This window comes from Phalacrocorax aristotelis, chromosome 6 (assembly GCF_949628215.1).
Source record: "Phalacrocorax aristotelis chromosome 6, bGulAri2.1, whole genome shotgun sequence".
NCBI lineage: Eukaryota > Metazoa > Chordata > Aves > Suliformes > Phalacrocoracidae > Phalacrocorax > Phalacrocorax aristotelis.
Genome location: NC_134281.1, coordinates 4,736,985 through 4,752,359, shown reverse-complemented (window position 1 = coordinate 4,752,359; position 15,375 = coordinate 4,736,985). Strand labels below are relative to the sequence as shown.

The 15,375-nt window shown below is 42.0% G+C and overlaps 1 long non-coding RNA gene across 2 annotated transcripts in view; it reads left to right on the top strand.

The window, feature by feature from the left end:
• The window catches only part of LOC142058468 (uncharacterized), a 211,957-nt gene that overhangs the window by 71,863 nt on the left and 124,719 nt on the right, over positions 1-15,375 (top strand). For both annotated transcript variants that reach the window (XR_012661005.1, XR_012661006.1), the window contains exon 3: positions 2,765-2,981. This is a non-coding gene — a long non-coding RNA (uncharacterized LOC142058468). The remainder of the gene's footprint in view (positions 1-2,764; positions 2,982-15,375) is intronic.

The following is a 15,375-nucleotide window of genomic DNA, read 5'->3' as shown; positions in this document are numbered from 1 at the left end:
TAAGTAGTAACTTGTGCTGTGGACAGAAGTTACAAGATTGAGTTTTCTTTGGAGATTTTACCCTATGGTTCAGTCTGTAGGGAGTGTAAGGACTGAGCTGGTGCTTCAGCCTTCCAGCACGTGGGGCATCAAGTTTAGTTGCTTTCCTTTCTCAATGCCTATTTTCATGAGTGCTGTCAGCAGGTAGTATATTAGCCACCTCTACTTGTCCCCCATGTCTACTGGAACCTAGGCAAAGTCTTCCACACTAATGGAAGACAGACAGACACACAATGTGATTGAATACAAGCCTTGTTTTCTTAGGAGTCTAAGCAGGGAAAGTGGAGTTAAATATAAATACTTACCTCCCTTGCATTGCTCCTGTTCGATCAAGCATCCCAGTGTCTGTGGGGCTGCGAAGAGAAGCTGTCCTCTGAGGGCAGCATGAATAATGGCACTTGCACCCTTTTAAAGCAGGGTAATAATATGCAATATTTATTGTATTTGCTTGAATGCTCAAAAATTACGTGTTTTGCCTGAAAGCTATACTCGGCCTGGCCCCTGGAGGGCACCAACAGCCAACGTTACATTTTTTTTCATTTGCCTCTTAGTTATTGCCCACTGACATCCAGCGCTATGAAGATGGCAAATATATCCCCATGTATAGATTAAATTGAACTTGCTTTGCCTTGCATAATTTGGAAATTCAAAAGACCAATTTCTTAGTGTAATTGAAAACTGCTACATTTCAGGCTTATTCATTGAATCAGGATTTCCAGTTAGAATTCAAATTAATCTTTCTACCTTTAAACAAGATAACGAGGGTGTAGTTATATTTACTCAGCCTTTTAACAATTGGGTTCAGTGTAGCTGTATATGATTAACTACAGATACACAATTGCAAAAGGTTAGTATGGGCATGACCCAAGTCATAAGGGAAATTCATCTCTTAAGGCTGAAAATCTGAACCGACAGTTCAACGCTGAGCCTAATGCCCAAGTCCTTCTGGAATGGAAAAGTAAAAAGGAAGAGGAAGAAGGCAAAATGACCAGCCCTACATAAAAGCCATGTCAGTTTGTGTATACTTCCCTCTGGAATTTTTTTTTTTAAATTTAGCCTGGAGTCCTTTTGCTTTAAAGTTGCATTAATGTAACTTAACTGAATTACTTCCAACACCTGTCAAAAAGAGACGAGTGCTGTTGTGGAGCACATTCGTGCATCTGGATTCTGTGGGGGATGGTCTGAGGTTTGCACATGGAAACATTTATCTGGAGCACAGTCTGCTCTGCATCACAGGCATCTGATGTGGTGGTGGGTAAATTGGGTGGTAAAATCCCTAATTCTGTGGAATACTGATAGATGGGTTTTAAGAGCTCCCATCTATAAAGAGAAGCCTAAGGGACAGTTTGACCAATATCATCCTAGCTTCAGGCGCCTGAGACTTCATGTGGACTTACTTGGTCTTTGGGGGTCTTGGACTGACTGTTCTCTTCATAGACTGTGTAACAAGGCAGAGTTCCTGAAGTTTGGGCGAACTAAACTGGACCCACAAAAATCATCAAGTTTTGCTAATAGAAGGTTTTTCAGTCTCACTAGTCAAAGCCCAGAGGCTGAATGTCAAAAAATGTCGAACAAATCTGCAGAGAATGAAGCAAGGGAGCAGGTGATCACAGGCTTTGGATTCTCTGTGACTTACAAGGTCCAAATGAAGATCAGATACTTTTCTGAAAGCTCAGCTCTAATTCCAGTATTAATTATGGGAAGGCCAATCTGCCCTGTTATACAGAAGGTCAATATGAAGAATGTGGGTGTTTTTTTTTAAAATGCATTAATATGAAAGGGAAGTTGCACAAGGTCACATCAGCCATGCTTGAGGGCAGACGCTGTTCTGCTGCACCACCTTGTTGCAATAAGGTGCTGAACAAGTTCATGTGCCCTGCAGCCATTTTCCCAGAGTCTTATGTGGGGCTGGGTTTTGTGGTGCTGAAAACTTGCAGCTGTGTGCCCAATAGCTGGGAGGCACGGTGGCTAGATGGGTTCCTTGGTTTTCTTTGCAGGCTGACCGCAGGGAGGCAGATGCCTCATGCTACGGTTCTGCTGGCAATATCCTTTGCTGAATATGAGAAGTTTCAGGGGATTTTTAATTCTTCTTTTTGGAGATGGGAGGAAGTAAAACGATTGTCAATGGGAACAGTTGACACCCAGACTTAGCACAGTTTAACCGCAGTGGGCTTGTGGTGTCTTGACAGCGTGCCTATAATCCACGTGAGCTGATGCTCTTTCACTGCTGGCGAAGCCAAGTTGTGTTTCCTTGCATTTGCAATAGTCTAAGACTCTGCACATAGGCAGCTTGTGCCCAGTAACAGCTTAAGCTGTGCTTGCTTGATTTGTGTAGGAGTGTGAGGTCACATACAGAGGGTACCCTTCAAAATAAATGTTGTTAATAACTAGTTATTAGAGCATCGTGAGCAACAGCCGTACAGAGATACCCTGAGGTGGGCTTGTAGCTGTGTGTTTGGGTTGCGCTGTCGCAACTTGCCAGCGGGCCTGTGCAAACAGGCAAGAGGCAATTTCCGAACCTGCTTCTGCTCTATCAAGCCATCTATGGCTCATGCTTCATTAGCTGAAACTTGCATTTTCATTTGTACTGCTGCAAAAAGTAACAGAATATTCAATTTTACACATGTTTACATTTAAATGCGAATGTAATGTAACACTCTAAAGAAGGGTGAAGTACTCCTTGCTGGCTGCTATGCTAATTCTCCTCCCTGTCATTCATTTACAGGTCTGGGCTGGCCTACCTCTGGGTCCATCTCTTGCAATGTCAGCAAACACAAGCCACGTGGGGATTATTTTAATTTGTGATGGGGACTACCTTTGCCTCTATGACTAAGAAAGCGCCTTTAAATACTCCCTGCCTTTACTGAGCTGAGTGCTCCTGATTTCCAGCTCTGCAGTACGCATAGGCCCTTGGCCAGCAGGGCCAGGGCTGGGCCTACAAGGTGAGCGTGAGCAACTTCGTAATGAAGTAATTAAATTAAAGTAAGTTGTTCTTTGTCTGTCTGGTATCTCAAGTTGGACCATGGACTTGATATTTCAAGTGGTAACAACACTCTGCTGTTGAACTAGCATGATGATGTTGGGTGGGATTTGCTAGTTCTTCTGGCATCTTCACTGCGGGACATGAATCTGTCAAGGGAAATATGTGGTTTGGATGTGAGAAGAGAAGGAGGTAGAATTTGCTTGGGTAATCCCACAAGCAGTCCTCATGCTACTGTTAACTTTCTAGGGACTGAGCAGAGAGTCACCTATTCCTAATCTCTGCCCCGAGTTGCTCTGCTGTGACAGCATAAACTGGAAAGACAAGAGATCATGTCCTAATATACTTCTCTTGACAGGCTGGCCGTTGAGCTTGCTGTGTGAAATCATGCCTTTGAGTTACTAAGGGGTTTCATTCTGGATGGCATCCTGCATATGTTTTTCAGTCACAGACTGGAATAATTCCAGGGAAGCTGCTCTGTTCTGTTGCCTAATTAATAATACATCTCTTTAAAAAAATAAATAAAAAATATCAATGCATATTTAACTGATAAGCTAGAGCAGCTTCAAAAGCACCGTTTCAGTCCATGGGTTGCATAATACAGTGCTGTGTTACTCTGAAAATCCTAACTAGAACAAAACTTTGGATGTGTGAGTTTGCATTATGCTTCTGAAGTAGTTGAGTGGTTTAATGTGTTGACTTTTCATTACTTTTTTTTTTTCCTCTTGGAGAGGAAGAATGGAAAATACAAAGCACAGTAGCTTAGCGAGTTACGCGAACTAGTGGAGCTAAAAACCTCCTTCATTCCCTTTCTGAAAGGGATTTGTAACTAAGATGAAACCTGCAGCAGAAAGGTGATGTTGTAAAGCTGCTACCCAGGATTACCTCATCTTCAACCAGCTGTTAGTCAACAAGCTGCTCTGGAAAGCAGCTTATGTGACTGTTCCCTTCTGTTTAAGGAACGCAGGGTAAAATAAGGTGCAATACTAGGATTTGGGAAAGGTTTTCTTATCTATTGCTATTACCGTCACTGTACAACACTGTCCAGTGCTTTTCATTGTGCAGTTGTTCATAACGAGGTAAGAACAGAGCTTTTAGCATGAACTTTTGCCATTGTCGCTTCAACTGATTCTCATAAAAGCTGCCGACACCTTGTTTTGTAATGCTTACTTTTGCTGGGGGAGAAGAAAAATTCATTGTTCCAAAGCCCAAATAGTTGTGAAAAGCCAGGTCGGGTTTTTTGAATTATTAGCAGGTGTTGTTCTTCACCAACACAGACTGTTGATGTGGGGAGAGTAAATGACAGACATGGAGTCCTCATGTGAACATCCCCAATAGGCAAAGCTTCCTTTTGTTTGTTATGTTTTTTTTGTGTGTGTAGTTTTGATTTTGTTTTGGCTGGGGTTTCCTGTTGTTTGTTTTGTGTGGTGTTTTTTTTGACAAATCTGCTGTTTGCTCCTTGCTGTGTCAGGGAAGGGAAAAGCCTTTAGGGTTGTTTTCCTCCGGAAATGTGCTTTCAAATTCAGAAGCTTCCTAGGTTTCTAAAATAGTCTTTTGCAGAGGTGATGGCAAGGCTCTGCCTGTTAGCCCACCTCTGCTGCGCTGCAGTCTCTCACTGCTGCTCTTGCTGGCTGCCTGACCGGGTGCTCTGCATGCATCTCCCAACCTCTTTTTCCAAGGAGATATGCCTAAAAAGTCCCAGGGCATCTCTCATTTTTCTGTTTTTCATGTGATTTGGGGAGTAGCAACCAGGACAAAAAAAATATCAAGTAGTTGTCTTTGAAGAGTGTACTTCAGGAGTTAGTTGTAAACAGGTGAGCACCACCAGGTACCACTTGTGGCAAAGTGGTGTTAGGGATTTAAGTCTTGGGCTACAATGATATCAAAACACTTCTTGTAACACAAGCAAGGATTGCTATGATGAAAGCTGAGGCTTTAATTTAATTTGTTTGGGATCTTGATGAACAGCCTGTGATATCAAAACAGACTGCGTGTAAATAGGCTCACAGAGAAACTGAGCGATGCCAAGTGAGAGGAGCTCAGTTCGTGGGCTCGGAGACAGGACCTAATCCTAACCCACATCAGGAGCATTCAGGGCACAATGCAGGCACCTTTTGGTCTTCAGTCGCGAGCTGTGAAAGCTTGTAGACAGTTCTGCTCTGTTACATTTTTTGTTTGGGTTGGAGGTAATGGAGAGGTAACTGCATGCTACGCGAGGCACAGAAGTTTCACGTGGTGCCGTACACACCTCTGGAGCAGAAGGCTACTTCGATTTGGCTATACCTGAAGTGCTTTTGTAGCCTATCGTAATGTAAGTCGATTTTAGCCCCAGTTAACAAACAAAACTCAATCGTCTTGATGTCCAAAATGGAATATATTGAGTCACAGAGGCCATTAGACTCTGCCACATAGGACAGTCTAAAACCTGTCTCTTCCCAGCATCTGAGAGATTTCTGAAGAGAGTTCAGGTTGCAGATATTCAGGAGCACAGGTGATCAGTGCATACACAGGACAAGAATCGTTAGGAGGATAGATTCTTTAAAGTCATTGCCAGTATTTTCTAAAATACTTTTCTTGGACAAATTACTTTATTTAAATAGATATTAAATCTTCTTAATGCTGTGAACTAAATCTCAGAAAGGCTGAAGATTCCATTTTTCAGTAATCTGGTTCATGGGAGCCTTCTGGCTGCATTAAAGGTGAGAATGAAGTTACTCAGCCAGTAAGTTAATTGATCCTTATGGGTCCCTTCCAACTCAGCATATCCTATGATTCTATATTAAGAAAGAATGTTTGGGAGCCTTGGCAGTAAATGACTTGGAGAAGATCTTGCATTTAAATTCTCCAAAATGGCGTTTAAACTCTTTATATGTTTCCCCGATATCTCCCAGGTTGGGTATCGAGTTATATTAGTTAAACCTTTATCACCTCTGCAGAAATTAAGTGGGCAACTTGAAATGCAGATGTCTTTACATCTTTTAAGGGTGCTTTTAACAGGTGTATCTTTGCTGAAATGGTCCTTAGCGATGCAATTAATCTACCACCGTTCAGAACTGGCTTCCAAACTGAATAATGGAAATTACCTCTACTTCTGTGTATGTTCCCAGCTGCTTAAGTATGGTGATTGCAACAGCAGGGAAACTAATAGCTCTGTGGTACCTGAAAAGGAAATTTATCTTGTACCAGTTGTGAGTTCCTAAAGAATCTTGGAAACAGCATTTTTAGTTGGGAAATCCAGTTCCTGATTTTGTGAGCAACTGCATAACAGAATCATGGTAAGATAATCTGGAAGGATGTTAGAGAGGTCATGTAACTCATCCATCAGCCCCAAAGCAGGATCAACTATATATTAATCCTGACAGATATTTATTCAATGTGTTCTGAAAGATCTCCAGTGGTAGAGAGATGCTCAGCTAATCTATTCTGTCTCCTAGTCCCTGCCATTAGAAAGGTTTTCTTGAAGTTTACCCTGAATCTTTCTTCCTGTAATTAGTGAAGAAAACTAAGTAACTTGTCTTATCTGTCACGGGCATGGAAAAAGATTATATTCTACTCTACGTATATGAAGTCTTCAAGGTTGCCCCCCATGAGTTGCCTTCTCTTTAGAGTACACAACCCTTAATGTTTTTAATCTGCCTTCATGTCATGCTTTGCAAATCTCTGATTAGCCTCGCTGCACTCCTGTTACTCTCTCCAGGCTCTCTCTCTCTTGATCTAGAATATCTTTCTAGTGTCTAAAATAGCATCCATCACCCGCTTCTGATTCAGTAACAGTTCTTGAAATATGTTTGTGATCAAGCTTAAAGTAAGCAAGTACTATTATTAAAATAATTTCCTCTAACTGGGAGATTGGTCTTCCATAGTAACATAAGTCCTGGATAAAATTAAACCTAATGCTGAACATTAGTTTGGAAATGAATATGCAGTTTAAAAGGAAACTGGGGTTCTAAAGCGGGCTTTAACAATATCCAATCTTAGTATTTTTCCCCAGTGATTTGGACCCAAAGGGCTTCAGTCTTAGACCTTTTTAAACTGTCGTTTCCCTAGCCTCTTCACATGTTTGCTCTTCTGTGAATACCCAGTGTTTCAGTCATGATTGCTGTTCGTGCATGTGTGTTTTTCAGTTCTTGTTATAACAACTTCCAGGATCTCGCAGCCAGTGTGCAAGTGCTTTCTTCTTGTGCAAGATGCTCAATCTCATCTGCACACACTCTACGACATGACAACTTATTTGACAACGATGACATTTGTTGCTGATTTTACCACATGAAACTTCTGCAGAGCCTTTTTCTTTGTGTTGTTTTTTCTTTCCCCTCCTGCAATTAAAGCCTGCATCTTACTTACTGCCTTTTGTTTCTTTTGAACTCATCAGGGAGGAATATAATCAGATAATATTTGAAATTACAATCTTGGCTAAGAAAAAACCATAAAAGTGTGAGGTAGTCATCACCTTAGATTAGCATTCTAAAGCTGATAAGTAGACAGGCCAAATAATCTGCACTCGTTTCTGAGCAACAATTTAGGATTCTGGGGAATCAGATATTGCACTAAGCAGCTTTGAGGAAATAAGACTCAGTTAATCAAGGTGGGAGAATAAAGCTGCAACAGCAGAAGCTGGAGTGATTTGCTAGTCACTCGCAGCTGAGGAGTGCATATACTCTTCATCCTGCTGGAAAATTAGGGGTGTGCAGAGAGAGAACTGGCAATGATAAAATATAGGTAAAAATTTGGCATTAAAGGAGACCATTTGATCCCTTAAAACCAGTACAGAAGGCTTCACAAAGCCTCTAGCTCTCACTTAGTAAGCCTCCCCACATGCTTAGTGCGGGCACAGTAACAAACTCCAGACCTTTAGCATGAAAATAAAAAAAAAAAAAATAAAATTGTGATGTGCCAGAGGGAAAGCAAGAAATAGGAAGCTCTTGCTGATGTCTTGAACTACTGAATTAGCAGCAAATTTCCTAGGTAGAAAAAAGTCCAGCTGGTGCTAAGAAACTGGTTGCTTTCCCAACTTCAAAGCCTCCACCAGGCTGTCTAGGGAGGATAATTCCTTCTATGAACAGTCTAACTCCCGAGTGTGTGAGTGAGATGGGCTAAGTGAGCTCCTGATTGAGATTTTTTTTTTTGTCTTGCATCGAGTTTCAGAATGTTGAACAGTTTGGGCTTAAGGTGAGGGAAAACCTTTTTGAAAGGTTTTTATGGAAATTGCTTCTGTAGCAGGGCCAGAGATAAACCTCTCCGCGCTGCGGTTGCAGAATGAAATGACCGTATGAGTTATAGCTGAAGGAATTTTACTTTATTACCTATGCCACAGTTATTTTCTCAGAAACTTTGCTCTTCAGGAGGCGTGCCGGGGGCTTCTCCTACAAAAGGTTTTCACTTCCGAACATGGCTTGCTCTTTCTTGGCAAACCCCTTCTGTCGTGGGCCTGTTGTGAAGGAGGGAGAGTAGGGTTTAATTAAGCGGGTTACGACAGTGCGTGTTGCAGTTAGCAATGCTCCAAAGCAGGCAAGGGGGAGAGAATTTGTAGGGAGACGTTGGGCTCTGTGTCTTGCACTTAGGAAACATGCTACACCATATTACCCTTGCTTTGGATGTGTGCGCAGGCATGAAGGTGCTGAAGTTGGCGAAAATTTGGCTGATTTTTGTAACAGTGAAGCTTCCGAAATGGCTTCATCTTTATGGAAGCTGGCTTTCTGAAGTGTTGGCATTCCATGACATTCTGCATACTGTGTGAAATTCAGCAGGGTTTTTTTCATGTTGAAGTGGAGCTACAATAATTTCTGAGGTCTGTGGCTTATTTCAATTATTTACTTCTGCAAAAAGATTTTTATAAAGCCTTCTTTCTCTTTCATATTATTAACTTTCTTGTCAAACTTTTATTTAAACCACAGAGACAAAGATGGATCTTTCTTTTTTATAGCTCTGCAAAGTTAGATTTACTACTTTGACCTGTTTCAGTGTGATTGAAAGCTAATCTGTCTCCTTTTTATTGGCTTTTGGTAAAGTATGTATTTCTTTGTTTCCCTTTTTCATTCTGCGTTGTCTTGTAAAAATATGTAACTTCGAGCTGTAAAAAATTATACTCCTACAGGAAAGAAAAAAAAATGACAACCCTTAATCCAATCCAAGCGAAGGTTTATGTCTTTAATTAGCTTCTTGGATTGTATTCATGTATTATTCAAATAAAATGAACTATGAGCAATAACAAAGGTACTATGGTCACCTCTGACCTTGCAGAGAGGAATGCTAAAGCCAGAAAGCCTTTTTGGCTCAACATCAGTGACAACTACTTGAATTTGTCTTTCTTTGGAACTAACTTTTTGCCATAAAAAGCATGCAGAGTGCTCCCACTGCAGTTAACTTGCTTGGCCAAGGGTGTGATTTGGCATGTGGGCTGTTAACTCCAAAGAATGATATTTTAAATAGCGTTGCACTCTAGTTTTATAATTAGTCCTTTCAGTGCTTTAATCCTAGAGTATATGTTTCCAACCCCTCTGCAAGAGTTTATTTACTATTGGTTTTTAATGCACTTAACACAAAAGCCATTTTATGTCCTTATGCTACAGTTTTAAAGTTAGTGTTACTATTTATAGAGATTGTTTAATGTTTTGCCTTACTCAGGTGGATCATCTCGTGATCATCCATAGGATTATATTAGGCAAGGAAAATTTTGCCCCATATATGTCATTCCTCTTTGCTTCTAAAGAGCTGAAGGAGCATGAGGGTTATATCCAGGGATATTGATCCTGGGACTGATTTTGACAGAAGGTGTTGACTCACAGCAGCAACCCAAAATTGATCAGTGTTTCCTTCTGTCCAGCGGGAAGCATCTCCATGGTGTCTCTGGCAAGCTCCTGACCCTCTACAGCAGGGCCAGCACTTCAAAGGCATGTTGCCAGACTTAATGTATTGCTGTTTGCAATGTGTTTGCAGAGTTGCAGGTAGGTAACAGCAACAAAATCTGCACACTTACTACTCGCAGTAGCTAAATTTACCAAGGTGTTTTGCTGCATGTAGAATAGAATGTCCTGAGCTGGAAGGGACCCACAAGGACCATTGAGCCCCACTCCTGTCCCTGCACAGGACACCCCAAATTCACACCGTGTCTCGGAGGGCCTTGTCCAAGTGCTTCTTGAATATTGCCAGGCTGGTGCCGTGATGCCTCCCTGGGAAGCCTGTTCCAGGGCTCCACCACCCTCTGGGGGAAGGACCTTTTCCTAATATCCAACCTAACCCTCCCCTGGCCCATCTCCCTGCCATTCCCTCAGGTCCTGTCCTTGGTCACCAGAGAGACGAGACCAGCTCCTGCCCCTCCTCCTCCCCTTGGGAGGGAGCTGCAGAGCACCATGAGGGCTGCCCTCAGCCTCCTCTGCTCCAGCTGAACAAACCCAGGGACTCCAGCCGCTCCTCGTACAGTTTCCCCTCTAAACCCTTCGGCAGCTCTGTGGCCTCCTCTGGACACTCTCCAGTAGCTTTATACCCTCAGTGTCCTGTGGCGCCCAACCTTGCCCACAGCACTCGGGGTGAGGCCGCCCCAGCGCGGGGCAGAGCGGGACAATCCCCTCCCTCGCCCGGCTGCAGGGCAGGGCTCGGTGCCCCCCAGGGCACGGCTGGCCCTCGTGGCTGCCAGGGTACGCTGGTGGCTCGTGTTCAGCCTGCCATGGACCAGATCCCCCAGGTCCCTCCCCACAGAGCTGCTCCCCAGCCGCTCGTTCCCAGGCTGTCTGTCTGTCCAGGGTTGCCGTGCCCCAGGTGTAAAATCCATCACTTGCCCTTGTTAAACTTCATACAGCTGGTATTTGCCCAGCTCTCCAGATCTCTCTGCAGGGCCCCTCTGCCCCTGAGAGTGTCAACAGTTCGTCCCAATTTTGTGCCATCAGCAAACATAATTAGCATTCTTCCAAGTCCTGCATCCAAGTCATTAACAAAGAGATGAAAGAGTACCAGCCCCAAGATGGATCCCTGCAGAACCCCGCTGGTGACTGGCCGCCAGCCCAATGTAACCCCATTTACTATGACCCTTGAAGCCCGACCCGTCAGCCAACTGCTCACCTGCTGCATTACATGTTTATCCAGCTGTGTGCTGGACATTTGGTCCAGGAGGATACTGTGAGAGGCAGTATCGAAAGCCTTACTGAAATCCAAAAGGATTACACCGACAGGCTTCCCTTTGTCAACTAAGTGGGTAACCTTGTCTATTAAGTGTAGCAGTTGTCATTTTTTAATGGCCTCCACTGTATCAGAGTGCAAATAACTACTATAGTTGCATCTCGCTACACTTGAGGGATATAATAGCATTGCATTGGCTCGTAAGGGGCAGGTTCAGGTGCCCCCATACAGTATATGCAGTATATAGAGATTTTCGGAGCAGTTTTTCCTCTCGTTTGTAGGCACGTGTTGTTGGAAACAAAATAAATGACTATACCTTGCTGGCTTTGTGGCAACCTTGCTGTGAACCAGAATTAAGAAAGGCCCAGTTAGGGTAGATTAGAATAATCCTAAACCTGTGTTATGTTCTGTGGGGAAGCCCGACTATGGAAGGCTCAAATACAGCATAAAGTCAAACTTTGAACTACTACATGCCTGATAGACCAGTGCAGGGCATAGCTAATATTTACTGCTGCTCTATTGCTGAATGCATGGGATCTCATTAAAAACAACAGAGTTGTAAATAAAGTAGAACAAATGCTGCTAAAATTAGCAGCTGTCCAACCTGCCAGTTAGTGATAGAAACATCTTCAAAAGACTTGTGTTTCACAGTATTTTGAATGTGGTCGTTGAGTTCTGCAGTTCATATTTTTGGGTTGAAAGCATATGGATACATATTTTCATTGATGTTCCTGTTCATTCTTTAGGCATATTTTTGTTCTGGTGTTCCTGAGATTTAATAATGCAGTCCTGATGTTCATTAAATGTGTGTTCTCTTTATATGGGCTTTTAAAAATAGTTGTAAATTGCAAATTAATAATGTTTATTTAGCACTTTCACCTTACTTATGGAATCATAATTTAATTTGCTACATTTTTTACAGTGCTGTAAGACTGCGTTTCAGTCACCTGCTGCCCCAACAGCCTACCAACAAAAGTCTCCAAAACCAACAATAAAAAACCCCAAAGCCCCTGTTTAAACCAAGCATACTGATGTAGAAGGCATCTAAGTTCTACAGTAACTTCCACCCTGAAATCAAATGGCTAGATAATATAAACTTGAAGAGCTGAAAAATATTTCAGAGGACAGATGTGCACTTCAGAATGAAAAGTTGGGTTCAGAGAGCAGTTATGACAAAGTTCAGCATCCAAGGTTAATTCAGGAATGTTGAGGCCATTGTAGGATAAGTGGAAATTTCAGGTTTGTGAAATGGAAGGCTGAGGAAATAAAGAAAAGAGGGGAACTGGTCAGAAATGGATGACAGAAAAACATAAATGTTGAAAAATCAAAAAGTATGTGTATGGATTACAGCTGCAAAGGGAGTTCAATATTTTACTCTCTAGAAAAATCCAACAAAATTATTTTCTGCACTCCTTGGACCTCATTGTCTAGCTGGGGAATAATGACGATCATCCACATACTTGATTAGCCCAAGTGTTAATTTGTGTTCTCCTCTACTCAGACAGATTGCCACCAGAAATGAAAGAATTCCTTGATTAAAACTCTGGTCCTCCTTCAGGATGATGCCATAATTCACACATGCCGCACTGGGAGCGTACTAAGGGTATAAACACCTTTATTTGTTGTAAGGGTACGCGTTTGTGTTTTAATGAACATGCTATAGGGGTCACATCTGTAAGGTGCTGTGGTTGGTACGATCACTTTATTCAGCTTAATGGGCTTTGGGGAAAGGTCGAAGGGATGTGGGTAGAGGTTTAAGGACATCAGTCAGTTCCTGTTTTCCTTAAGGTCACTAATGTGATATGAGCTTCACAACTACACGCCCACCTCTTTTTTTTTTTTCCTTATGTTTGTGCCTGTCTTGTTGGTACTGCTTAATGCCTCTAGGTAAAAGTGCACAAAGTTAGTAAAATACTTGGGGTGAGGGTAAGGAAGGCATTCCTTCAAAGTTGGTTAGGTGTGAAATATCTCAAAGATAGTGGAGCAAATCGCTGTGTAGCAAATCTAAAATTTTACTAGTCTCTGTTACTTGTTAGAGTTGATCGCTTGAGATATTTTAATTAGTTGCTGGGCTAGGAGTCAACACTGCCAAGTGCTACATGAGGACACAACCCAAAGTATAAGAAAAAGCAACAGATGGGTATGGTTTTGGGACAGAAAAAGAAACAGCAGCACAGTACTGGGTGTGATGATGGAATTTCAGGATCCTAAACTTCACCTTCTCTGACACAGAAGAATTTTGAGGAGGGACTTTAATTTTGGGGGTGTGTAGGGGAAGATCTGCCTAAGTATTAAAGGTAGTATGGAAGGAAGTCCAAATAAAGGTGGTACTTTGCAATCTATTAATTAGGAAATGGTGGTGTATAGATTCATGGGGCAAAGGCAAACAGACTACTGGCTGTAGACTTGAGAGTTAGGGACTGACCGTCAAAGGCCTTGAAAATTGTTTCCATTAGCAGACACTGCTTCAGAAGAAGAGGGTTTGCTTCATCTTAGATTTATCTGCTTTTGAAAGAAGGGGACCTATTATCTCAATAGCACATGTTAAGTGAGCAATGAGTGCATGGGCAAACTGTTAAATCCTTGAGTATGGTGAGGAAAGGCTTTACTGTAATTCTTCTGAATTAAGGGGAATAATGTCTACTGATTACTGAGGTTGAGTGACAATTTGTTATATTAATGGGTGAAAATCAGATTGGTGGTTTTTTTTAATTAACTAACCTCTGCCTTTCTGTATAGTTGTACATTGCACTGTAGTCAGATCACCAGCATGTTGACTAATATGCCTTGGAATTGCCTTGAATTTCTGATTTGATGGCTTAGAAAGCACAACACTAGCAAAAATTAATATAAATAAAAATGGCTGACTAGGAAGAGTAAATAAAGAAAATGAATGCAGCCAGATATAGCAAGTCTTTGATCATAGATTACAAAGATATTTCAGTGCATATAAATGTAAAGAGTAATGATGTCTTTGAAGAGTTTGTAACACAAAAGTCCGTGTACATCACAAAGTATAAAGGATAGAAAAGGGTAAAGGATTAAGAAAGGAAAAGATAAGACTTTGTGCATCATTAATGAAAGATGAGGAATAGAAAGACAAAAATTTCACTGCATAGAATGATGACTTTGATTCTTTCTTTTACTGATCTGTTGGCGTAACACAATATGAGGATTTAAAGAAGTAGAAGAGAACAAAGGCACAAAACTACTGTATGTGTATCACAAAGCATGAGGAAATGGTGGCAACTGTTTCCAACGTGAAAAGGAGCCAAGAGGAGCCTATTAAAATGTGACGCATATAAAGCGAACCGTGAATCAGAGCTGAAATCTGATTGTGCCATAGGAAATCAAGTAAAGCAAGCGGCAATGCTGTTCGTTGTTATAGGGCTGTTTTCCCAGTGGAAGGGCAAAGGGGAGGTCAATCAGGGTATGCATTGGCATGGGATGTCAGCCTGAGCATTTCTAGATCATGTACCTGCCAGGAAGACACCTGCTGGCACAAGGTGTGTTGGAGCCGGGAAGCTACCCTTCCTCATTTCCAGAAAAATACCGATATGCTGCACTGTGCGTGGTGCCCCCTGGGCTGGGCGGGATGTTGGTACTGGGGTTGCTTCCAGACCTGGGGCTCACCTGGTACTGCTCCAAGACCAGCCTTTTCCTTGTACCCACAGTACTGCATTCCCTGCCATAAAGTTTCTAGACATAGTTATCTATGCTTATTTTTCTGCTTCCTTAAGGACTGTCAAAAGTAATAATAATGAGGGCAGAAGGTCTGCAGCTTGCTTTCAGTAGTTCAGTGTACTCCCAACCCACTGTTTCAGTTGTCTTACGTGTTAATGTATTGCAGAGACCGTGTCCAGATGATTATTTAGCAGTGGTAGTGGGCTCTTCTACCCTGTATGATGTGCTACCTTAGAAATATATTTACTTTTTAGTTGTCTCACAGAAGGTATTTTCCCTCTCTATGGGGCAACTTTATAAAACAAGACTTGATGAATTTCACTGCCTGTTTATTGCCACCTCTAATCTCTTTTCTGAGGAGCGTTACTGCTCCTGTTTCAGGCACGCAATGGTGGAAGAAGTTTCTCTCTCTTTATTTTTTAACCTACAGACTATGAATCATTGGTGGAATCAATAGCATTTAATCCACAACTTCTGCTGAAGGTTTTAAAGAGTCTATAAAACACATAAAGCATGCAAAAAAAAAAAAAGGCACCCAGACCCCTCTGACTGCCTGAGAT